A 25,787-nucleotide genomic window follows, 5' to 3' on the forward strand; every position below is an offset into this window, starting at 1 on the left:
TTCAATCTGAAATTATATTTGCAATAAATATTATAAATTGTCACAAATTAAAATCACAAACCGCGAAAGATCGCCAACAACTGCCGCTGAATATTGATATCAAACTAGATTTCACCGCAGGGCTATAAAGAACCACAAACGCGACATTTGGATATCCAACTAGATAGCCCAGCAGGGCTACAAAGAATCACACACCACGAAATATGGATATCCAACAGGCTTAAACTATGAATTAGCTCCCGATAGAGGGCAGGGCCTGATAAGGGTAATTAAAATCACAAACCGCGAAAGATCGCTGACAACCGCCGCTTAATAGGGATATCCAACTAGATTGCCCCGCAGGGCTACAAAGAACCACAAACCGCGAAATTTGCATATCCAACAAGATTGTCCGCAGGCTTATCGATTATAAAGAACCACAAACCGTGAAATATGGATATCCAACAAATTAAGACCACAAACCGCGAAAGATCGCCAACAACTGCCGTTAAATTTGGATATCCAACTAGATTGCCTCGCAGGGCTATAACTAATTTAAACTAATTAACTGCCGATAGAGGGCTTGATAAGGGAAATTAAGATCCCAAACCGCGAAAGATCGCCGACAACCTCCGCTTAATAGGGATATCCAACTAGATTGCCCGCAGGGCTACAAAGAACCAAAAACCGCGAAATGTGGATATCCAACAAATTAAGACCACAAACCGCGATAAAATGAAATGAAATGAAATGAAGAGCCACAAACCGCAAAATTTGGATATGCAACTAGATTGCCCCACAGGGCTACAAAGAACCACAAACCACGAAATATGGATATCCAACAAGCTTAAACTATAAATTAGCGCCCGATAGAGGGCAGGCTTGATAAGGAAATTAAAACCACAAACCACGAAAGATCACAGATAACCGCCGCTTAATAGGCATATCCAACTAGGTTGGCCCGCAGGGCTACAAAGAACCACAAACCGCGAAATTTGGATATCCAACTAGATTGCCCACAGGCCTATAGATTATAAAGAACCACAAACCGCGAAATATGGATATCCAATAAATTAAGACCACAAACCGCGATAAAAGCGAAATGAAACGAAATGAAGAGCCACAAACCGCGAAATTTGTATTTGCAACTAGATTGCCCCACAGGGCTACGAAGAACCACAAACCACGAAATATGGATATCCAACAAGCTTAAACTATAAATTAGCTCCCGATAGAGGCCAGTGCTTGATAAGGGAAATTAAAACTACAAACCACGAAAGATCGCAGATAACCGCCGCTTAATAGGCATATCCAACTAGGTTGGCCCGCGGGGCTATAAAGAACCACAAACATTCAAACACGATTATCTTGCCTAGTCGGGGCATTTCGACGCTTCCGTAGTATAGGCTTAAATATATGCGCATTTACCAGTTCCAACTTGGAAGTAAATCGGACTTACTCTCCGTATCTCTCTGGCATTGTCAACATTGGGTGTGTGCTGTTTATATTTACATTTTCTGTACATATTTACGTTGCCTTGAATAATTAAAGTATATTAAAATATATATTGATCATTGTATGCGCCTCAGTCACGCGTGATTTGTGAGCAAGTTTTAAAATAAACGACTGATAAAGTTTTGTTTAATTATTTATTGTCATAAATCATGAACAGCAACTTCAAACATCTATTTTTCGTTTTATGGAGCACTTTGTAACCTGATGACTTTCCAAGCTTGGAGCTACTTGGTTACATTCATAATAAAAATTCCCTTTAAAAGGGAAAGCCAGCCTCAATGTAGAAGAGGTCTTGTAATTAGTTTTGGTCAATGTGAAAGGCATTTTTAGGATCACGCTTACATCTACATGACAGTCCACCAAACCATCAACGATGAGAACATGCACACTGAAACAGCAGAAAACATTAATTCCTAATCTCATGTCAACTCTTTTAATTCATTACATGTACTCCAAATTGTTCTGGTCTGTTTGTTTTGTTGTTGTTGTTGTTGTTGTTGTCGTTGGGTTTTTGTCTTTTCAGCTTTTTACCCACGATATCTCAATTTCCAATTTTGTAATACCAGAACTTACTAATTCATTATCTTCGCTTAGGAATGTCCGATTTCACTGCTTTTCGATATATACACTGCGGTTTGAGTTAACTTACATGTACATTTTATTTTAAAATAACTTAATTAATTCAAGCAATGTATAGTTTAAGCCTACTATATTATAATAGATAGTGGCCAGCACATTTATAAAGGACTGGTTACTCACTACAATCTTCACTCTTAAACTGTGTTTTTCTGAATGTGCTGATCATGTTGATTGCTAGTCGGAAACTCCTCGAAAGCTATGGACATGGCATCTTACATACTCCATTCTATAACAGTCTGCCTAGTGCCTTGTGTGTTTTCTCTTCAATCATTTTGTTGAATGTAATTTTATGAATCAAATAGTTATGTGTCATTTTATTTATAATAAAGAAGTTATTAAATTAATAAAGTAAGACAATTTATTTATCTATAAGTGCATGTCAAATGGGGTACATTGTTCAATACTATATGCATAAATTATGCCCATATTATAGCTAGGCCCTAAAAACTTTATTTTGCATCGGATTTTTCCTGTTGAAAAGACAAAACTGATGTTTATGATAGCAACCATTTCATCAATAACATTTTGAGTCATTTTTATCCATAAAACGACACAGGATATGATAGATAACTACTATCACATCAATATGGTCCATATGATCCGGGATATGATGAAGATTTTGATTCTATAGATCTGTTATCAACATGATATCACGCTGTTCAGTGGTCAAGGAGTAAGGACCCCGGTCAAGGACACTGATATGACATCATAGGTGATGTCAGATTTTCTTCTGCTGACCATATGATGCTATATATATTAACTATTATTGTTACATTTAGGCCTTTAAACTTTTAAAGTCATAATTAATTAGTTCAAACATAACTTTGGTAATACTCACTTTCGTTTTAGTTCGTTGAAACGGCAAAACATACTTACTTTTCCTAACAAATCGAATTAAAATATTTAAAAAAAATTTAACCACAAAAAGTAAAAAAAAAATCATTCCAATACCACTAAAATATAATCTCTTGAGTAAACTGACCCCAAACCTGAAACAGGTACCAGCCCTGAATGGGCTGGCGAAAAGAAAAAATCTACCAAAAAAAGCGTTGACAACGTAAAAGAAATCAACAAGTTTAAAAAACCCACCTCGGCTCACTTTTTGAAACTTGGTCCCATTTTGAATACCAACAGGAAATCAGTGTTTTTATTTTATTTCAACAGAATACAGCGTTTCCAACAAGATTACAAGCCTACTACACTTCTGGAAATGTTTTAAATTTATATAAATATGATGAAGTTTTAATTAATACCTTTTACAAATGGGACCAAGTTTCAAAAAGTGAGCCGAGGTGGGTTTTTTAAACTTGCTGATTTCTTTACGTTGTCAACGCTTTTTTTGGTAGATTATTATTATCATCATCATCATCCAATGTCATAGTTAATGTGTCCATTGGACCTACCGACCCAGTTTAGCTTGGGTGAATTGCACTTTTCTTTGCACACACCACAACATATGTTGCAAATGTAGGTCAGTCTACTGTATTCTCATATGCAAATTTAAAAAAATCATATAAAAACTGATGCAAGTATTTTGGTGTCTACATGCACTTTTATCAATATTAAAATATCTATATTTAATGCATATTAAAATATCTCTATGTAAAGAAAGCTAATTACACATAATAACTTTCATGACCCATGATTATTAAACTAATATAATATCAATTTCGATCATTCATTCTCAATAAAATAATGTGTTCAATTAGTCTTGATGAAGTGCATCTCTTTAGAAGGGTGGAATCTAAAGTGCTTTGAACTCTCACCTTTGCAGTTATACAACTAAGTTAGTTACTGCTCATATTATTTATTTATTTATTATTTTATTACCAGTAGAATTTGTGGAACAAAAGTTGTAACTCGGAGTTTCACACAAATCCGATCTTCAGACAATTCATATTACTATTAGCTCTGCTTTAATGCATCAAGCACAAAGATCTTTCTCCAAGTATTTATTAATTAATTTATTTAATTGTCTATTTATTTATTTATTTATTTATTTATTTATTTATTTATTTATTTATTTATTTTTTTATTTATTTATTTAATTAATTATTTATATAATTTTTTGTTTATTTATTTATTTAGGCCCCTATTTATTTATTTATTTATTTATTTATTTTGATTGATTGATTTAGTTATTACTGATTTGCATGTAGGTACCCAGCAAACACAAAATGTTCTACAGAAAACGTTTAAATGTCATATAAGGTGGCAATTCATAGCCATACCATTCATTTCATTCGGCCGCAAAGCAGGTGACTACAGAGTTTCTCTGTGTACTATGATTGGCACTATAGGCCTGTAATTTCAACCTCATATGGATCAGTGTTGTAACCAATAGGGTAGGTCAAGGGGAAGAGGTCTTATAATTACCTATGTGAGATGCTAGCTGCCCTGATATTTAAGATTTTTAGGCCTTGTTTTTTGCCGATTTTCATCATTATTATGTTTTGATGGATCCAAGTTGTGATAATATTGGATCCAAAACATAATAATGATAAAATTGATGCTTTTACGTAATATTTATTGGTCTCGCTATGAGTTGTAAAATATTGGACTCGACTACGTCTCGTCCAATATTTTAAAACTCATAGCTCAACACATAAATATGGGCTCAACCACTCCAATTTTATAGCACACTGTGCCCCTTGATATTTTACTTCCCCCTTCCCCTGTGAAAGTCATGGCTATAAATAAATTTAAAAAATATAAAAAAATGCTACTGATATGGACCCCCCCAATATTTACATCTTTGGGAGTATGCTCTGCTGATCATGCTATATTTAGATGCTGTCTGTCATTTACCTCGGTCAGGTTAACCATGCATGTAATTCTGCAAGTTCAAGGTAAGCCATTAATCATTTTGCCTGTTTCCACAGAACACCATTTTTCAAATCATAGCGTACCATACCACGTGATGACTGGTAACAAGCTCTGTTGAAATTTCCTTTTCCATTAATCTGTTACCCGGCATGATCCACCTGTTGTATTGGGACCCGTCATGAGTACGGGTACGGGTCCCGGGCCACGAGTACGGGTACGGGTCCCATGGCATGGCCAAAATAGGGCATGAGTACGGGTACAGAGCCATGGGTATGGGTATGAATACTGGTACAGAAATTGGGACTCAAGGACGGGTGCAGGGTCCCAGTATGGGTACTGGTACATGCCATGGGGAAATTGGGACTCAAGTACTTGTAGGCCTATGGGTCCCATTCGGGATCCCATTATGGGTAATGGGTATAAACAAATTAATTAAACCAGTACAAAAGGAGATGCAATATTGGTGGTCATAGTGAATCTAGCTTATAAAAGGTGGGATATTTTGGGATGCAAGTGATGTCTATGTATGGACACACACTTATAACAATTACATTTAGCAGTGATGTAGCTTTGGACTTGAGTCCATATCCAGACTCGAGTCCACATTTTGCTGGACTCGGACTAGGTTCGGATTTGAACATTAAAGGCTCAGCTCGGCTCGGACTTGGACAAAAAAGGACTCTGACTCGAAGCCAAGTCCAGTCTGATTCCAGTCCAATCAATCCATGTGTAATGTGGAAAAATTATTGAACTCAAAACATCAAATGACTTAAATTAATTGTCAATTTTCCCAAGGAAGTGGAATCATTCATGCACATCCACCCATCCATCAGCTTATCCATTAGCTAAATCATATAATTATTATCATTAATTATGCACATCTGGATAATTATATCCATGTTTTATTAATACTTTGCCTATAAGGATAAGTTCGTATAAATCCCAAATATCTGTAGTACTGTACGGACCTCTATTCATTTGACTCAGATGCACAAGCCCAAGCCTGGGCACAACATGTGGTGGACAGTTGACCAGTCAACACATTATCATGTAGTTCTTCATGTGTAGGGGAGTGTATTCGGATGGGGAATTCATTAAAATTATTAATGATATTAAACATGATAACTTGAATTTGACAACAAAAGAAAATATCTTGAAGTGTTTTCCCAATTTGCTTTTTTTGTCTGTATCAGTCAGAATAGTGGCATGATATGCAGGCTGTAACAATATACATGTAGATACACATGTATCCAAAATAGGGCATGAGTACGGGTACGGGTCCGGAGCCAAGGGTACATGACGTACGGGTACAGGTGAAATTGGGACTCAAGTACAGGTACGAGTATGGGTACAGGTACTCAATGGATCATGCCATGTCAAATCGTATGATATTCGCTGTGGTAACAAGGGTATAGTCATTATATATACACTTTTGCCCAAATTGCTTTCCGGGTTTTCGGTAAAAGGATGTGCATTGAAGAATTCACACATTTTTGCTCTAAGTGGAAACATGCAGGGTAACATATTTTAGAATTTCTGTATCCCAAAAAATAGCAGATAAAAAAAAGCGTGCAATGGTGTGTCTTCTGCGGAAACATGCTGATAGAAATAATGTACAATGCTGAGGACAAAATATTCCTACGATTTACATCAAAATAATGTTTCCACCGCTCAGAATCTTATTTTTTTATTCCCTTTAGAAAAAGACTGAGATACAAACAAATCCATGTTTGAAATCAGTTAAGGGATCTGGAATGAGCGTTTTGAGCGTTTCGAGTTTTATGGAACATGAGAGCACCTCAGGCGTGTCGAATTGCATTGTGAATCTGAAGCATGTCTTTCTGATATCAAATAATTTTCATTTTTGAAAATCACGATATAATACAAATTTTATGACAAATTATAAAATTTGATATTTTTCAAATTTTGATATATAACAGTCCTCGAAGTAAATTTTATAAATCTAATGATATATTCTTAAAGTGTATGTAGCTGGGAGGAAAAGCCGTCGATCAATTGAAAATTTTGACCTTTCATATTGAAGATATGGATTTTTTCCCAAAAGACATAATTTTTTTTTGGTGTTTTGGAAAAAAATCCATATCTTCAATACTGAAAAGTCACATTTTCAATTGATCGTCGGCTTTTCATCCCACCTACATACGTTAATATAAATCATCAGATTTATAAAGTTTACTTCAGTACTATAAATATCAAAAATATCAATTTTAATGATTTGCCCTAAAATGTGTATTACATTGCGAATTTCAAAAAATCAAAATTATTTGATATCAGAATGACATTCTTCGTATTCAGAATACAATTCGATATGTCTGACGTGCTCTAATGTCCCACAATAAATACTGTCCAAACGTTCATACCCCTTCCCTTAATGAGTCTATAAACTTGAAATAAACAAAGCTTTAATAAAACAGGCAAAACTTTTCTACTGGTGAAAAGAGAAGTGAAATTGCATTAAGCAAAATAACATAAATGTGTTAGCAGGGAATAGGGGCTAACAAAGCAGTCAAGTGAACATAAATTAAACATAATTCAAAGGTGTAAATTTGTAGCACAGACAGTTACATTAAACATTTGTTTGCTAACCTAAAATGTGTGTATGTCTAAGGGAGGGGGCAACATGACTGTTAAGTCCCGATTCCTACTCCATATCACAACGCGATGCGATGCTTTTAAAACATTTTACAGATTACAGTTTTGATAGCATCGCATCGCGCTGCGATGTGGAGTCAGGATCGGGCTTTAGGCTGAAAAAAATTGAATGTTTTTGTTCTCATCCCCTGCCTCCTCAATTTCTGTGATTTGTCAGATTTTTTACATAAATAAGTTAATTAGAGAACAAGGATCACTTCCAAGTCTTTTTGTGGTAGTCTAGGGGGTTTATCCCTCGGAGTCTCACGTTTGAAATAAAAATTCATGACCCATTATTTCCCGCCAATTTACTAAACTGTCTTGAGCCATGTGACTTCTATACTAATAAAATAATAAGCGGTCTCTATCTGTCTATCTGTGTATCTGTCTGTCTGTCTGTCCGGCTATGCGTTCCGCCACGCTTCGACGCATCGAGCCAAAATTTCGGATATGGATAGGTGACGGGAAAAGCATGTCGACCGGGTGGTTTTCGAAGGGCCCCCTCGAGGTCAAAGGTCATCTAGGGGGGAAAATACCCCAACTGGATAGCAAAAGCAGCAGCAAGTGGATACAAAGATGTGTAATGGGCAACTCTGGACAAGTTTCATTCAGCTTTTGGCTACATGCCCAATTTGAAATGCACTGTAAATGTCTACCCAGAATGCATTGCTGCAAATATGCTATATAGTGTCTTCCCAGCATTCATTGCTGAAAATGATTTCTTTAAGCGCCCCTACCCCAATAAGCGCCCACATACCCCAATAAGTGCCCACATACCCCCTAATAGCTAAAGGGCTATTACAGCAACAGGCGCACTAGTATAGTTGAAAAGAGTAAAATAATGATTTTTAAATCAAGAAAAAAATAAGAGGAAATATTTATATAACAAGTTGTATTTGATCAGTTTTAAGTGAAAGAATAGGCCTACATCCCCGCCTACATCTTTAATAGTGTTGATAAGTTTGGACGTGGATGAATGTGTCTCCCCTTATTCTGCCCTTAACATGGTATGTTGTCTAATTGTTTTGAGATCATCAAAACTGCATAATTATTGATAATGAATAATCATCCCTCACCTATTAACAAGATGAAGGGAAACTAGCAGTATCAATGAAATGGAAAAATGATGGGATAGAGTCTGTTCACTACAAGATGGCACATGACCTTAAGAAAGAACACAGGGTCCCCAAGGGAGACAAAGTTTAATGTTAACTTTTAAAAATGTGTGGTAGCTTAAGGGAATGTTGCCACAACTTTAAAATATCATCTTTGTGATATATAATTAAAGTTATTAAAGTGGAAAAAGAACAGGGTCATGTGCCATCTTATACTGAATAGACTAGAGGCCACTTGGAGGACCACTATATGGTGGAAAAATGTTCACAAAAAATTAGGGCCAAGGATTTTCATCAATTCCTGGACCTGGGCCAGCTCTTAATGTACGGTAGTCCCTGGAAATGGGAATCAAAGTCATGGCCTACATAGGATGTGCTTATAAGATCATGTTGAGGGATGAAATATTATGGAAGAATGAGGCAACTAGTTTTTACAGATATTATCGTATGTCCCTGAAAATTATACATTGCACTTGTGAAAATCATTACATTTTGTTACCTGGAGAGATTTGATCATGTCTCACCTCCTTTTTCAACCAAATCGACGGTAATAACTCTTGTAGTGAGGGATCAACATTTAACCACAAATTGCCTTGGGCAAAACTCACTTCCTGGGAACCAAATACCACACAAGGTCATATTTATGTAACTCATTGACCCATTTGTGTTATATACTGCCTCTAGTTATAATAACATCCTTGTGATCTGGTCAATGTGATCTGGTCAACTCATTGACAGATACGAACCTTGGGAGGGAATTCAATTTTTGATCAATTCTCTCCAGGTAGTGAAACGTAATGATCATTTCATATTCTTTTGTATTCATAGTTCAAGTTACATTATTCCTTTTGTAGAACATTTTGACTCAATATTTTACAATATCTTGCTCAAGTACTTCAGGAACATGTAACACAATGACATTTTGTTTTCTTACAACAGACAGTTTTCGTTTTAGGAATTACACTGAAGGGAAGACCAATTTCAAACATTAGCCTATTTACATATTCCTTCTTAAAATACTTTGTGATACCTAAAGGCAGCATCAGTCATGTTTCGCTTGTGGTGCAGTCTTGTTAAACTAGATCTAATTTCCCATGTTGACTTTTTTCTATATTTAGGTCTTTTGATTGGTGATATTTCATAGCATCATGCTACTAATGTTGGGGAGGCTTGAGGATACATTCAGCGTACATGTGTGTTTGATCAGCCAAAATGAAATGAAATTTTGTCGTCTGCATGAAATACTGTCGTATCTCAAAAGGCTGCCATGTGTGATTGCAGTGGCAATGCAAGGAGGGGGGAGGGCATGGGGGCAACAATTTTGGGGTGTTTACTGGGGCAAACTGGGAGGGCAATAGTTCTGACAGGGGAATTTGCCCAGTGCCATAGCGTCATAAGGGCACGGGGCCTGTGCCTCAATCGATCTGAAATTTTTAAAAATCCCATAGGAAAAATGCCAAAAATGGCTTGTGCCCCAATCAGACTCGGTGGTGCCCCCCAATCATGGTCGGTGCCCCCCATGTGGTGACCCATGCTACGCCACTAAATTGGCCCCCCATTCCCCATGGTGCTGCCACTGTGTGATTGTTTTATCTAATTGCGATGAGATACACCGTAAAATTAGCTTGATATATTAATTTTGAGGTAATACTAATATCACAATATTACAATTCCATGTCCATTCATAAAGAAAGAAGCATGATGAAATATAAAACAACAATATGAAATACAGCAAAGATAATCAAAATTGCATAAGGTAGCCTTTTGAGATACGATGGTATATGAGATGCGTAAGATGATTTGCTTGTAGCTTGTTAAAGTTACTACTCCGTTTTTATGTATAAATGAAAAGTGAAGAGGCTATAATGTTACTAACTTGAAATAAAAAATAATAATCAAAACTTTTAGGGGAGATAGAGTATCAAAACTTTGAAGTTCTCTATTTCATGAGGAGTTCATGTTTCTTTAATAACTTACTACTTATATCATGCTAACATTATATGGGTATCAAATTCTCTCCTGTGAACTTGGAGGCGAGAAAGTGAAATGAATCCCACTGACAAATTTAGGATCCTAAAACTTTTGAAACTATAATGGATCCAGAAGTGTAAGACCCTGTTCACATTAGAAAATTTCTTCATTCGATGAAGATAAGTTAATCTTGATTAACTAATTAAGCATGCGTACACATTAAGCTGAACGAAGATCGAACAAAGGCATTGCACTGTACACATTTCATGAAAATGAACAAAGCTCGAATGAAGCTATCAATGCCCGGCTATTATTAAAGCTGGTGAAGGTCACTTATCACATGATCACTTTCCTTCGTCGAACGAAGTGAGTGTACACATTACAAAATTAACTTTGGCGAATGAAGTATTCCTTCGTCAAAACAACCTTTTTAGCTTCGTTGAACGAAGCAATTTTAATCTTTGTCGAAGGAATAAAAGTGCGTACAGGGTCTAAGATGTCCATATTGTTAAGTGTCCTGCAGGCATGGGCCTACGAAACAGTGCTATATGCTTGTTTTTGCACACACCTCCCATCAATGTAATGCTACTGGATTAAATGGACATAAATATGTTACATTTCCAGGTGTATTGGTTCCTCTTTAAAGGGGGTGATATCTCTCTAACCATTTCCCGTACGAGCCCCCATAAATGCTACGTGGCAAGGGCTCGGTATGGTCCAAGTGCCAGAGTGATTTTCAGGAAATGGATCTGCTACCTGCTTATTAATCCCTGATGGGAATGACTGTAACAGAATGGGCTCAAAATGAGTTGCAAATGCATCTGAATGGAACGGAATATGTTAGAAATGGGTTTGAATAAATAAGTTTTGGGGGTCTTTTCTTTATAATTCCCGATGTGTCGTTAATATACTGAAATTGGGTGAATGGGGTATCAAGATGCGTGGACATAATGAGGTTTAAAATTGTATGAGGAATAGACACATTTTTACATTTGTGATGCGATCAAGCAATATCAGTCGGAACTCGGAAATATTGATTTTGAGATTTAGCCAAACAAAGGAAATTTCCTTTTGTTTCCTGTTGTTTTGGAAACTCTTTAATTGCTCATTATCTTTTGAACTGGTTGTTCTATTTCAATGGAGTTTTCTGCAAAATGCAGCTTTGTAAATGCGTTTAACTATCCTATAAGAAACTGAAAATATAATATTTCTTAGTTGCAACTGATTTTGCTTGATCGCATCACATTTGATTCAGTTGGACACTTAATCGGTGGTGCAAGTAAAAAATACAGGATAACCAGGTGAAGGGACTGTGCAATTATTATCTATCTCGGGTGGGGTGGGGTAAATTAGGTAGATTGAAAGTTCAGAACTATTTCTAATATTCTGATCCATTCAGAGGAATTTGGATGCATTTTGACTCATTCTGTAGTATTGCTATTCCCCATTCCTGACAGATATGTTACTTGTTAGTGACAAAAATAATTGACTTCACCAAATTCTTGGCTCATGAAAATAAGCTGCATGTAATTCAAATTTTACTTGAATGAAGTAAGAAAATTGTTTAAAAACAAAAAAAGGAAGATTTGAAAAGAAAGATAGAAATGAAGAATCTCACTTTTTCCTGTTTGTGATGGAAGAAGCTAGCTATTCGCTGATTGCACGGTCATCTCAAAATGAGATTCTACTCGCAAAGTACATGAATTGTTGCTTGTGCGTATTCCTGTCAAACGCATGCTTTAATTGCCGCATACGCTTTGCAAAAGCCTTCTGGTGAGTTGCTAGAAAAAGGCGATAAACAAAAATGCACTTTTTGCGGATGCGTTTGCAGGGAAAACCTTGTTTTGGTAGCAAGATGGTTAGATGGCATAGCCGTGCAAAGGGTAAATACTGAGAGATATTCAGCACTGAAAAGGTTGACTATCTGTCTGTCATTGACATTGACAATGTGCAGCTATTGCAATGTTTACTTACAGAAGGCCACGGTCTAGAATAGGACCCTGGATGCAACAACAATTGCAGTAATCTATGGACAAAGTTCTATGATTACCCTCGATTTCTGAACACATGCAGATCTATAACTCATGATTTAGGAAACTGGGCCAGCATAGTGTATGCGATGGTATGCATGTGTATTCAATATGAGTATGTGTGTGCAAGTGGAACTGTTCCCTTACATTAGATGTACATGACGGGTGGAATCTTTTTGTCTAGATGGTGGATTTTTGTTGGTTGCAGAATACAGCTGCAGGTTGCTGGGTGAGTGTTGAGAGTGAAAATGATTATATAGGCCTAATTACATTTTGTTGTTGTACTGCATGGACAGTAGATGGCTAATAATTGTCTTGAGTATGAGTTCCATCATGATGTCTTAAACATAGCATGTAAGTTTCTGAATGGATTGTATAATTCACAACTGCAATAAGGTTGCTGATGCAACTTCTCTCTGGATAGGGTGCTACAGCAATAGAGCTTGAAATGCGAAAGTAGAGCTGATCTTACCACAGTCTGTAGCCCCCTCCCGGACTATTAAACAAGCAAAGGGCTGGACCGAGCACGAAGCAACATACCCCAAAAATAGTGCTATGCATTGCTGTTTCACACGGTGCTCAAAAATATCTGGGTACCAAGTGGGTTGCTGCTCCTTTTCACCACAAAGAAACTATCGGCAGGGTATCTGTGTGTGTTTGTGGGTGAGCTGGTTTCTTGAGTTCCCATGTTCATCGGAATGACTCATTTAGGACTCGTAGTGACAACAATGGGTTACAAGTAGCTCAAAGACAAGCAACGCTCTTTCGCATATACGCAAGGGCACGCAATGCTGGCGCGATTGTTTAACATGCATGATCGAACGTAAGAATTCACAGCCTTCAAAATAAAATCATGGGGACTACGACTGTTTGTAATTCGTCTGTGGTAGTCTGTGTAAAGATGACTAATGTGATAGAAGATGCTAAGGGATGGTGTCAAAACTCACCTGCTGGTTGACCACAGGTGCCCTGGCAGAACCTGGTTTTTGGTTACCAATTTCATGCAAATCTCTTAGGATTGGATAAATTGAAGTTTAATGAGCATTTATAGTAAACTTGACTGATTTCATATTGAATGATAGTTAAATATCTAAATATAACTATCTAATATATTTCAATGTCAGATAGGTGCTGTCCTCAGGGGCTGAATGTCTGCTGGTGGCAGACTACAGCTAGGTTCTGGATATTGCTAAGCAAGAACACAGACTAGTGATAAATTAAGATGTACAGGGTGTCAACAAAGTTTTAGACACAATAAAAGTTATATTCAGAAACCTGAGGCTGTTATATGCTGCTTGCAGATAGGAACTGGAACCCCGATAGGAACAAGTAAAAGACGAGTTAAAAATAGTTGACTTAAAGGAAAGTAATTTCAAAAAGTGAGTTACTGTTACCCCCTGCAGTGTTGATCGGAATGAAAATATACAAAAGTCCTGTAGGCGAGTTAACAAATTGACAGCAAGTTCCTGGGCGAGTATAGTGCATGATATTATACAGAGTACAGGCTTACTTTTTATACACAGGCTAATCAGACTGGGCAATTAGGGGGCAAAAACTCTAGTTATTCAATATTATTCCCGGGGAGGGCACTCGACTTTGGAAGTGACAGGGATGTGCGGACAGCAGTTGGAAACTAGAGGTCTTTCGGTGAGAGCCTAGACACCGAAAAAGGGGGGTCTTTCAGTGAGAAGGCCCCCAAAAAGGGGGTCTTTCCATGAGACTGGGGAAAATCTTACCAAAAAAGGTGGTCATTCAGTGAGACTGGGGAAAATTGTGGGTCAAAATATAAAGGTTGATACAAAATTTTCAAAAATTCATCAAAATTTGAAGAAAAAAAAAAAAATTGAAAAAGGGAATGTTTTGGTGACAGGTAAACAAAACAAGAGGGTCATTGGTGAGAGGGAGTTCAGTAAAAGAAAAAAGGGGGTCATTGCATGAGAGGTAGTTGAAAAATGGGGGTCAATGTGGCCGCACATCCCGTCACCCATTTTTAGTGAGTGCCCTCCCCCTGGAAAATATTGTCCCAGTGATATGTAGAGTGTTAGAAAATGGTCAATTTAACATTAAGTTTTATTCTATTTTTTGTGGGAGCATGTCATTGTGAGTTAAGGCTTTCTGGTTCTCAACTCTTGCAATGTTTTTACAATTGCAGCAACTTAAACAAAATGCTAAGAATAGACTCAATCTTTCGCAAAACCCATTTCTTTTGTCAAGTTTAGCATACCATATATATCGTTGTCATCCTTTTACATATTTTTGTTCTGTTTTCTCTGTATCTTTCAGATATTTATGACTGGATGGATTACTAGGACTATTTATTTCTCCTGTGACGTGGTGCAATTAAGGCCCGGGAATTAAGGTAAGACTTCATCACTTACAATACATGCCCATTTTGATAATTGCAAAAATTCATAGCAAAATTATGCACAAATTTTCAAAATTTTAGGTAAATACCCCAAATCATGAACTTTTAGTGTGAAATTTGCCTACAATATCGGATCCAAAATCAATTGTAGAGGGGTAAAGGTATGTTTTTGACCGGAATGAAGATTTCTTTTGAAAAGGTCTGCATTTGAAAAATGTGCATCCTCCCACATGCAACACTCCTGGCTACGAGCAGAGAAGATTCTCATCGTCTTTGCTATGGGCCTGTTTAATCACAATATGTTGTTGTGCTCATTTAGAATTACCTTGTATGCATTGGGTACAAAAACTCATTTGCCACATGCATAGGGTCACTTTTTAAGCTATCATTGTTGAATGGAGATGGAGTTTATTGAAGTGTGCCCCCTGGAAATGAGACCATTTTGGATCCTAATTCGCTAATTGTCTGCATAGAGCTAATGTTTAGGTTAAGGAGCGCTGCAATTGATGTATCTTGATTCATCATTGTTCCTTTGATTCCAGGGCTTTGATTTTTCTCGTCTCACTGATAAGATGGATTTGCAAATAATCATCAAAAGAGATGAAATTAATGCATTTAAGACTCTTGAGACAGTGCTTGTGTGTTGGGTAAAGAGGGGGAAAGTGGGATGGCTGCATTCTGTAAGAAAATTACACCTTCAAATGCTGAAAGTGGGATGGCTGCTTTCTGTCGCTTTCTGTAAGAAAATTACAGCTTCAAATGCTGAAGCCCAAGTTCTGAAATTAATATTTTAAGAAGCAATCATATCAATATTTAATGTGTAGTTTGAATGGAAATGGCGATACTTTCACATACAAATAGAGAGTTCCCACCTCTGAAAATCCCATCAAGAATTAAGGGACCATGCCCTTATTTGTTGGTGGGATTGTTACGGGAGGGCACTTTTAGTTTGTAATTAATGATTTAAACCTATGATCTCAACACAATATTAAGACTGTACCTCAAATTTTCGGTCACAACTTTGACCTTTACCAGGAGACTGGCAACTTTTAGTTTGTGTTTGAAATTCCAGTTATGTCAAGGGAGCCCATATGCACCTTTGGCGATCCTTTTCATTATGTATTTATAAAATATGCACAAGACCCATGGATGTCAGTTAATATTACTTAAATAGCTAAATTATTACACAATGGGAGTTTCTGAATTTTGATATGTTAATCAAAAACAACATTTTGAAAGTATTTGCTGATGGAAAAATGGTCACTTCCAGACTTCCTGTTTAAAGCTGTTATGGCAACCCACAGGTGATCATGTGTGTATTTATAAATACTTATTTGTAAATACACCTAAGCTTACTGATTGTCATCCTGACTTCTTCAAATGTAGCTGTGAGTGAATATCATACTTTGTTGAACCGCTATTGTAAAGATATTTTCACAGTATTAATTTGTTGGGATTTGTCTGTTTGGAGCAGTTTTGCGGTTTCTAGCATGTATTTGTGATTACAAACAGTTACACGTTAATTCCTATGAGTAAAATATAATTTTAGCAGGCTTTTATATTTGCGGTTCTGAAATTATACTGCGAAAAGCGCAAAAATAATAACCACACACAAATTTCCACTATACAGAATAACTAGAGACCCAAAGTTTCTGTTTTTTCTAAAAGGCAATTGACCAGTTTTCAACAGTGGCGGTGCCAGGAATTTTTTTCGGGGGGGGGGGGATAATCAACAAATTTTGTGCAAGATTGCTGCAAAAAGTGGACATTTTCCGTAATTTTGGGTTTTTACTGGGGGCAAGAGTTCTGACTGGGAAGGGGGTATTTGCTGGTTTTCAAATTGCAAAATTACACCCTCAACATAGAAAGACCATTATTGTTAGCATAAATTTGGAGTGTAAAAGGCAAAGCAAAAAAAAGCTTAAAATGACATTAATTAGTCTGTCAAAGTCTTCTCCAAGAAGTTGTGACATAAATTGGTTTTCCACCAAAACACTTAATTCTGTTTTCTTTACCGGTAAAACAGAAAGCTTTGGTCTCTATGTATAACTTAGAGAATAAAGGTATTGTTTTAGCCCTGAGTGCATCTATCGTCTCATATAACACGGCGACATCATTATTTTAAGTAAAACAACGAGCGGCCGAGTTGTTTCACGCCAAAAAATAATGATGTCGCCCGTGTTATATGAGACGATAGATGCACGACAGCGACTAAAAAACAATACCTTTATTCTCATTCTTAAACACTTCAATTCAAATAAAAATATCGTACAAATTTTAATCAAATTAAACCTACATTTTGCAAGGAATTACCTAGGGCTTAAAATCAATCAGTCTCGTTGTTGCTGTGCGCCTCCGATTGGTCCAAATAGCGAGTACGCGTATCGCGTTGATGCACACGTGCTGACCCGTGTGATATTGTGTCATATCACACGGGTAAAGCTGGGTAAGAACCAATAAGATTGCAGGAACGTTCTCAAGTGTTTAAGAATTTCCAATAACCCTCTGCAGAGGCTTTTTGGCGGAGTGGAAGGAAGAAAATGATGAGAATTTTCATTGTCTCGGGTGCTGTTGTGAACCTCCAACCCCTCAGGTGCAAGATACCTGGATGGCCATACCCCGGGGCCATACCTTTCCATCACGGATGATTACCCTGGCCAGCCAAGCTTTCCATGCCCTGTGCACAGTTTATTGCTGCTATAGGTTTTTGTGGCTTTTGATATGGTTATGGTTAAATGCTCTATCAGTTATTTGATGAATCTAAAAATCAAATAAAAATATAAGAAATATAACTTGTGTGCTGACAAAATCTGCAGGTAATTGAATTTAATGTTATCAGCACTTCCATTCTTTACTTTCTGTCAAATCACACACACACACACACCCCACCCACACCCACCCATAGATTATCTTCTATAAGGCCAGAAAAAAGTGTTTGATTGTCCATATCCCCTAGAAGGGATAGGGTTGATATTTCAGAGCTGCCCCCCCCCCTTTTTTTTAAAATAATTATTTAAAGGTCATAGCCAAAACATGACTGTATGCCTTTAATTAGCTTCATAAACAGTTATAGATGTGAATTGGGCTATTTCTCTACTGCATACCACTTTAGAAGTTTAGAAGTGTGAAGAAACTGTTAAAAAAAACTTTTCAGGTTGTCAAAAATTTTGAAAGAAAAAAACTTTTTTCTGAAATTTCCAAAATTAGAGTCAGTATTCTTTTGTACAGTAAAATAAAAATACAAAGTTTTTTCCAGATTTGTCAGATTAGGGTCGGTCGGATGAGAACAATCAAACAACTAATCTGTGCACACACCCCCACCCCAATTATGTGCAGTAATATGTGAACACACACACATATTATTGTCTATAATCTGTGTACACACATAGATTATCTTCTAGAATCTGTGTACACACATAGATTATCTTCTAGAATCTGTGTACACACACCAAATCGTCTATAATCTGTGCACACACAGATTATCTAGAATCTGTGCACACACATAGATTATCTTCAATAATCTGTGTGCACACATAGATAATCTTCTGTAATCTGTGTGCACACATAGATTATCTTCTATAATACACATCAAATCTTCTATAATCTGTAATCTGTACATACACACCCCCTCACCCCTATTATCTTCTAGAATCTGTGCACACACATAGATTATCTTCTATAAGGCAAAAAAAAGGTTTGTCTCAAAGCTCACGAGTGTTTTTTTTTATTCCTGACTTGGTATTTTGAGGAAAAAAAGTCTGATATTTGCTGAATTTTTCCGGAAAAAACTATTAAAAAAAATTCTTTTGAAATAAAAAAAATTGTGCATTTTTTTTTCAAATCACGCGATTTTACAAATGCGTGCGCAAGCTTTGAGACAAACCTTTTTTTTTTTGCCTAATCTGTGCACACACATAGATTATCTTCAATAATCTGTGCACACACATAGATTATCTTCTATAATCTGTGCACACACATAAAATATTCTATAATCGTGTACACTGCCCCACCCAAAACCATAATGAGAATTCTGTAAACTTATTACAAATATTTTACACTTTCAAAGGGATTATTATAATGCCTTTAAATGTACTAATTTTGAAAATTCATAATGCAATTCAGATTCTGAGAAAATTACAAATTTGGGACACTAATTCACACATATGCAGATTCAATACCAAATGACTATAAGTAAATGGGCCGCATCTGTGAGTTATTAGAAACGATTGTAATCATTACAATGGCTTATTTTTAATGCCTCTGTTCAAAATATTTTGCATTGATAACTGCTGCCTGAATTGATCAATTAAAATAACAGTCAATTAATCATAGCCCATGGGTGCTTCTGATGGGAGAACTGAAAAATGCACATGGATACATGATCAAAAACATTGATACTGTGTTTTTTTACAACCAGACATGTAAATACCACTGTTAAGGGGTTAAAAAGTAGGTAAAAAACACTGATTTAGGATAGTTTCACTAAGTCGCAAAATACTGATTCATAATATATATCAAACTTAACCGTAATGAAGCTGAATTTAATGAATCTTTATTAAATTGCTGTTGCAATTGGCACTCAAATCATGCTTGTTCTAAAAGTGCAAATATTTGCATTTTGATAATTTCAGGTCTGGAAACAAACGATTTCTTTGATTAATTCTGCATGTAACTTCCATATTCTATTCTGTTGCATTTGCCATGCTAACAAGTATTATAGGCTGTTACCAAATGCCATGATTTAGGCTCAAGAAGGTGCTGATTAAATCTGTTACAACTTGACAGTCAAGATTAATAGGAAAATTTTCACGGGAAAATTTTCTGGACACGTGACACTCATGGGTGCAGACATATTAGCATTATGGAATGTGACTCCGAGCACAGCGGGTGGTCTTCCAATGTATTAGAATAGGAAGAATTTCTCCTTGGATGCAAAATAAGTTACTTGTCAGAAGTTAATAAAGTTATAACAAGAGTTTCCGTAAATAAGTATTTTTTTCCGTAGGTAAATATTTTTTGAAATTACGTTTTGATGATATTGTGAAGAAATTAAGATTGCATAATTTTCAATAATTTTGCAATGCACGAATTTCTATCGAAACTGCGCCCAAAAATACTATTACAATTCAAAATAACTAAGACTTAAATAGCGAGGTCACCGCCAGGGGTCAGAGATCAGGCTCGAGGTTACACTCACATTGATACGCATTGGTCACTTGTCCAGAAAATTTTCCCGTGAAAATTTACCTATTAATCTTGACTGCTTAAGGTAGCAACATCACACAAATAGTATGTTTATACACAACAGTGCCAGTGCCAAAACCTCCATCCATTTGATGTCCATTGGTGTTAACCCAGCAAATTTGATATTTAACAAAAGACACAGCTACAAAACAATTTGCACAATAAAGTTAATTTTGAGCATGCTATATCCTTTTCTGGTGCGTTTGTGTATTTCCCTGGCACATTTGTATATTGTGTCATGGTAATTTAATGCTTTAACAGTCTTGTATAATACAATGTCAAAATGTTTTCCCTGAATTTATAACAATTAACTATTAGAATAACTTATAAAGTGCCAAATATGAGGGTTACATTAAGTGTTCTAGCTAGTTCTAGTTTTAATAGCTTTAGTTTGGCAAGTTCAGGGAAAAATTGATGGAAAAATTCTAGCTAACATTTTTATAATGTGCCACTTACATAGAAAAAGATCTACTTTGATGTGAAGAAATAACACACTTTATTATTGTTGGGTTTATGTATCCCTTGTTGGAAAGGAGTAAAGAGACAAACCTTAATGGCTCAGATAGCGATGTTTTGTAATTTTGTGAATTATTTGACATCAAGATCAAGTATACATTATTATATTCAATATAGTACGGGATGTGGAAAGGGGAATAAAAATCACGAGCCATACTTTATTTTGCAATGGCCCATTACTCCAATACAATAATATTTTTGGCTTACTTGTAGCATAATTCAAGGAAGAAAACTTGTTAAAATTTGGTTTCAAGCAGAATTAATGTGTAGCTAATCTGCTATCTACTGAAGATAGCATATAGGAAAGAAGGCATGTTAAACAGTGGCATAGATTTCTTTTTGACATTGGGGGGATGGAGTTGTAAAAAATGTCTTCAAGTATAGTGAATCCAGCACCTTTTTGCGACAGAATAAGGTTATGGACAAATTTAGCCATTATTAAACTTAACTGTTGAAGCATGGTGCAAAAGTGGAATAAATTCGCGCGAAGTTGGACAAATTTGCACTTTTGGGGCTAAAATGGCCAAATATGAGGTCAATTTGGTCAGAAACCCACATACAGGCGTCAAAATTGGATGGGGGGGGGTGATTGTATGGACCATCCCCCTGGCAAAATATTGGGGGGGTTTATCCCCCACCCCCCTGGGATCTACACCTATGATGTTAAAGTACCATTAAATGGGTGAACATTTCAGACATGGGTTAGGATTAGAATTAAGGGTAAGGTTAAGCCTCATATCACATTATCTCATATACTTTTGCATATTCTTGTTCATCTGTGTATTCTCCTGACTTCTCTTTGACTGACTTAGTAATGCACAGATCTCACATACTCTCTATGTAAAATCAGACAGAGTTTCTTTACAGGAAACAGAAGAACAAGGTGCCTAAAATCATTTAAAATTACTTGATCTTTCACCATATCTGTAGTAGACTTGCATAATAATCATGACTAATCCAAATTTTAGCCAAAATCAGGCAAATTTCTACTCATTAAAATCTAATTTAGGATTTTTCCCTTTTCCCCATGAAAAACCGACAGTAATATTGAGATTACTTGGGGATGAAATCAAAACTCGACCAGCGGTTCCGTCCGGTTGCCATTGTTTAGAACAATAGCAACCGGACAGAGTCGGCGAGTTTTGATTTCATCCCTTGGCCAGATTCCTATCTGGTGGCATAATATCTGCCATCTGCATTACCCAATGTAAGGGAAGCCCCAATTGTTTGTATTCTTGGTAATCAGCTATATTACTTAGTAGAAATTTCATTTGCCAACAGCTGTACGCAAATCCGACTGCATTCATATGTTGCGTATTTTAAAATACAATGTAAACGCACAACCTTGGATACAATAACGAACACACTAACCAATCACGAGTGACTTGGCATGGGTTGGATTCACTTCCACGTGACGCATACAGGTGTTCATCACACAGTACACGCAGACAATCGTTCATGCTGTAGGTAGCTGTGTTCATTCAAATGAAATTTATACTATAGATTTGAATGGATCATTATAATCTGATACAATGCAAAACAAAATCTATATTGTTCAATAGATTATAGCGCATGTATTTGACAATATCCATATGACAAACTTGAGGCTTCAGAAATTGCCCATAGTGATCATTTTTTGCTACTAGCAATTTATGCTTACACTTTCATTTATTAAATAAATTTAATAAAAATTCAACAGGCTATATTTACCGGATATTGGGATATTGATTCACATGGCAATAAGGTAGTTGGTCATTGGGTCAATGTGCCATCAACTGCATGGCTTTAAGTGACCAAGGGAATAACCTCCGGGTATGAAATGCAAAACTAGTTGTTTGTAGTCCAAGAAGTAGGATTCAGTTTGATCCAGGATGGACTTATTCCCTTTCCATTGGCAGTGGCAGCACTACAGGGGGGAAAGGGGTTTTTCCCCAATATTTTTCTTGCCCCCTCCCTGTAATTCCCCCACTTACTTTTAAGACTTTGTGAGCCTTAAAAACCAAAATTACGAAAATTTCAACTTTGCTCCCCATGCCCCCCCCAAAAAAAAAAACAATTCCTGATGCCACCACTGTCCATTGGGGAAGGGGTAGAGACTGTTCAATACTATTATTTGGAGTACCAATGTGACTCACTTGGCTATGATAAAATGTGTATTATATCGCAAATTTAAAAAAAAAATCAAAATTATTTGATATCAGAAATTCAGAAGGACATTCCTTGTATTCAAAATGCAATTCGATATGTCTGATGTGCTCTCAGGTCCCATAAAAAATGTGTGAAAACGGCACTATCCGAGCCCCTAATATCATTTTAATTTATCTTTTTATTTGCTTTAAGTCGAGCAACCTTAACCCCTAACAATCTCCAACTTTGATAAACCATAATATCAGCTTTTTTTGGTGCATTACTTATTCAGTAAGTATGCTATCTTCAGTAGATAGCAGATATTTGTGCTCTAATTATTTTGCTTCAGAGCAAATTTTAACTCTTTTGTTTTATCAAATTATGATCCTAATAAATTGATTAGAAAAAAAACCATCCAAAATATTAAAGAATTAGACAATGCCAGATAGATCCTTATGATATCACACCACAAAAACAATCTGGTTAAGGGATCAGATATCAACGTTTGCACAGTATTTTTTGTGGGATATCAAGTAATTTTGATTTTTTGAATATAGCCAATTTCAAAAAATCAAAATTACTTGATTTGAAATTGGCTATATAATACAAATTTTATGGCAAACTATTAAACACCTTAAAATGACAGTGCGCCCTCGAAGCTGAAAGTTACAATATGATAAGGCGACTATTTACTAAAAACCGAAGCTGTGCGTATGAATTTTGGTACTATTACATCAAAATGTCATATAATGAGAGAAAATGTACCATTTGAAGCATCAAACTCTAAAAAGTACTTTTTGGCTATATAACTTGATCAATTTCAGCGATTTTAATGCAGTCTTTTGAATGCCATGAAAACAAATAGTTCCTCATCGTATTTCAATGTATCGCCCAGGCCTATTAGTGGTCTTTAACCTATATAAGCACAAAAGGTGCTCAAATCTCGGTAAAATGCCATGAATGTAAACATTGACATTTGCAAGACATGTTTTAACAAGAAAATTTCTGGAAAACAGCATGACGAGTAAAATATCAATGATTTTCGGACACCCTGTATGATGACTGTTTAGCTGTTTTTGCTTCAACCTAGGACTATATCTGGAGATTCGTATCTGTAGCCTGTCCTAGCATGATCAGATCAGATTAAGATTGATTTAGGGTTAGTGTTCCGATTTAGGCTTGCTGTTTAGTGTTAGAATTGTTGATTAGGGTCAGGTTCGCATTAGGAATAGGGTTTTTATAGGGCTAGGCTCATGGATAGGAATAGAGATACGGCTAGGTCCGAGAATTAGATATGGGTTTAAAATAGAGTTATAGATCAAGTTAGGGTTCCGGCTTGAGTTAGGATAGAGTGAGGCCACACAAGATGCTGTAGAGGCCCATAGACAACGTGTACACAAAGACTAGGTTTTATCTTCCACGTGACTATAGGCCTTACATGCATGTAAAGCTTAAGCAAAATGCCTAGCCTAGGCCTATACTGTATTTACACGTATAGGCCTATGTAATGTATTTAGGGCAAGGAAATCACCAACAAAATGTGCATGTGGGTCTAATTAACAAAGTGGCATGTCTATATGATCATCAACATTGATTTTTCATCATCATTAAGCTTTCTATATGTATACGCAGGCAAGCGAAGGTTGTTGAATTTAGAAGCCCTGAAATCACAGAAACCAGCCGTAAACCCAATACTAATGCCACAAGTCCCCCCCCCCCAACCCGTTACTACCTCAAAAAAAAAAAAAAACATACCTTAGTAGTCGAAGAAGATGCACGTTTTCTTGCCAGGGCAAATACAGTTAAATATTGAGAAATGTAAGCAAAAAATAGCTAGAAAAGTCTCCATGACGAATATCAGATCCATAGAATTCAGTGTTTCTATAGGTTAAATACCACTAATTATGTATTACACGGGTTTTAATGGGAAAATGCCTAATTTCGGGTGGAATTTTCTCATATTCAGAACTCTCACAGTTCAATGCCACCAATATCAGGTGAAACTATATGATTTAGATGCCAAATGATCAAAAATTCAACATAGGTTGACCTGAGACTTTTCTTGTTTTAACGCACTGAACTGTAAACACCTTAAAATGACAGTGCGCCCTCGAAGCTGAAAGTTACAATATGATAAGGCGACTATTTACTAAAAACCGAAGCTGTGCGTATGAATTTTGGTACTATTACATCAAAAATGTCATATAATGAGAGAAAATGTACCATTTTGAAGCATCAAACTCTAAAAAGTACTTTTTTTTTTTTATTTCTTGATCAATTTCAGCGATTTTAATGCAGGCCTATTAGTGGTCTTTAACCTCTATTCACTCCTTTTGTTTTTGAACACCAATTTTGTACACAACTCTATATGCATCCATTTAGTAGTTGGAATCTAATAGATTGCAACAATTACAGCTGTGAATACCATGTACCATCTTCATAGGACTATCAGCTAGGATTCTGTCTCATCATCCTTTAGGAAAGAGGTTCACTAGATGGAATGACCCACTAAACCATAGCCTATGGCCACCTTAAAGAAACCGACTGAATGGTCATCTTAATGCTGAGTGCATGGCTATAGTCTTCAACATAAAAAGCCCAAGTTTTGAGATATTTTCTCAATATATCAAGAGCCATCTTAAGAACCAGTGAACCAATACCAGGCTTGTTTGTACTCATTTTAAAGCATTTTTCATGCTGATTCCAAATAATATGGTCATGAAAATTTACAATTGTTGAAATTTTTTAATTAAAAAACAATTCAAACTTTTCGTCTGCAGTCGATACCGACATGGAGAGAGTTAAATA

General features: G+C 36.2%; 1 protein-coding gene across 1 annotated transcript in view; it reads left to right on the top strand.

Annotated features, from left to right (window-relative positions):
- Positions 1-25,787, top strand: part of LOC140141852 (uncharacterized) — a 625,910-nt gene that overhangs the window by 113,086 nt on the left and 487,037 nt on the right. Inside the window, exon 2 of the mRNA XM_072163721.1 lies at positions 15,011-15,086. The gene's annotated coding sequence lies outside the window, so the exon portion shown is untranslated. The remainder of the gene's footprint in view (positions 1-15,010; positions 15,087-25,787) is intronic.

Source organism: Amphiura filiformis, chromosome 20 (genome assembly GCF_039555335.1).
Source record: "Amphiura filiformis chromosome 20, Afil_fr2py, whole genome shotgun sequence".
Classification (NCBI taxonomy): Eukaryota; Metazoa; Echinodermata; class Ophiuroidea; order Amphilepidida; family Amphiuridae; genus Amphiura; species Amphiura filiformis.